Genomic DNA, 2340 nt, shown 5'->3' with positions numbered 1-2340 from the left:
TGTTCTCTCTACACAGGGGTAGAAATTGCCTACGCCTCTTTCTCTTAATACTACTCTCGCTCTTTCTCTCTCACTTTCTCTCTGTACTTAGTAAAGTGCACGCGTGTTGGTCCGTCGTTGCCAAGGGGAGAAACCGTGAAAATCGCTAGTAAAACGTTGCTTTCGATCGAGTTCCTTTTGCGAACTTTACTTAAGTATTTTTCCTTTTTTTTTCTTTTTCCTTTCCTTTATTTATTTAATTTTTGCCATGAATAGAGGGAATCGGAACTCGAATCCGCTTTGATCGGTATTGAATTACCCGCAAGACTGATTTTATATATATATATATATATCATTCATTGGTAATACTGATGATTTGAAATATTTTTCAATTAGATCAAATAAATCATTTTTTTTGTGTCTACTCTAAACGTGTGTTTATTTAATTGCAACGTTCGTTAATGATCATCAGTGAGTATATTTATTTAGGTCTAATGAGTTTTAATATGTAAAAATGTAAAAATTCTCTTGCTAAGTTAATAAAAAACAAAATGTCAAAGACGAGTCATAAAATTGTTTATAGATTAAAATAAAAATCAAATGTGGGGGTATACGATGTATTAAAAACTGTTTTACGTTCATAATAAAATGCATATGTTAAATGTTTAAAAATAAGAATAAGAGAATCAGTAATATGGATCGTACGTATGTCAGCGGCCAAAAAGGTGAGTAGTGCGTAAAGAGAAAAGGGTGAGTACTCCCTACGCGTGAAAACTCAATGCCTTGCGCGTGCTTGACCTGCTGTGGTTCTCCTTTTTCATCTAACTTTACGTTTTCTTTATCCAATCGATAAAACCGAATCCCTTATTTTTACATCAGTGATCTCATTTCCGCCTTTCGGTGATAATCATCACCGGATAACGATAGTAACACAGTGCAAAAGAAAATTAATTAAAATATTAAGTAGATTTTGCATTTTTATTAAATAAATAAAGTATATATTTATAACAAGACATAGAGAGCAAGAGAAACAATCCTAATAAATAGGATACTTAGACATTTTACGATGTTTTTCGTTTAAAATTGAAGTTTAATAAGAAACTACTTGATTTTTGTATACATCAATACGTTTTTCATTTAATTTGTTCTCTATTTTTTTTTTTTTAATTCTAGTTACTAAAGCCGATAAGATTGAGTTCCACTATTACCTAGTTATTAAAAAGAAAAGGAATTTTAGTTACTAAACTAGGAATATTTTTCATCTGTCGTTGATAAGTAGGAAACTACTATTATTGATCATCAATGAGGTAGGATTTGATATTACCGTTCGTCAGAAAAGTAAGTTTTATCTTTTTAATTGCAAACAAAACAAAAAGTTTATATTCTTCTCGAAGGTTTCAATTAATGAAGTTCTTATTAAACGTTGTCAAAAAATAGAATAGTTTCTTTTTAATTTTATCTTTTGCTAAACAGGTTCAAAAATTCATCCCTACTTTTCAACCGCCACACCCTCACCCCTTTTCTTTTCAATTTTGTATCTTTCTCACTCGATGATTTTTTATTCAAATTTTCTAAAGTCCAACGAAAGATGCATTTTAATTTACGATAATACGTTACATAATACGTTTACGTGTCAAAGTCTAACAAAAAACTGACTTAAAACAATGTATGTTATCGGAAAATTTTATGTATATATATTGGCTCAGTAACGAAATCAAATTTAAAAAATTCATCTAAAAAAATAAAAGAAAAATGTATCAAAATTATTTTCTATTTAAAATACGTTATTAGGTAATGTAATATTTCAACCAGTACATATGTGTTAAAACAAGCTGAAATATAAAAAGAGTGCATTAAAGAATTAAAAAAATAGTTATATAATCGATAGGAGTGTAATTATTGTTAAAAAGCTCGGAATATATGTTTGGAGCTCCGTCCTCTTCGAGATCCACCTTGAGACTGGCACTTTCTCTTCTATGATAATTACTTTTATTGAAAGTTGTTTATATGACTTCCCGAACGTTGCACATGTGTATAAAGGGAATAATTAATAAATCAATAAAATTTTAGATTATAACGTTCTCATTTTAGTATTTTTTTATTTTTTTTGTAATTGTTTAAACTAATGTACATTGGTTTTTACGTTCCTGTGCAGTGATGACTTCGGAGGGGGAAATTTCGATGGGGGGTATGTTCAGTGCTCCGAACATAAGTGTATTCGTATATATTCGTTTTTAAACAATAATAGAAACTTCTATCGATTATTTAACAATTATTTTAATATTCTAATGCACTCCCTTTATATTTCAGATTATTTAAATACACATATATGTACTAGTTTAAACATTACATATGTATTAA

Source organism: Polistes canadensis, unplaced genomic scaffold (assembly GCF_001313835.1).
Source record: "Polistes canadensis isolate GaletaPanama2010 unplaced genomic scaffold, ASM131383v1 scaffold_0, whole genome shotgun sequence".
Lineage (NCBI taxonomy): Eukaryota > Metazoa > Arthropoda > Insecta > Hymenoptera > Vespidae > Polistes > Polistes canadensis.
Note: the sequence above shows the minus strand (reverse complement) of the source record.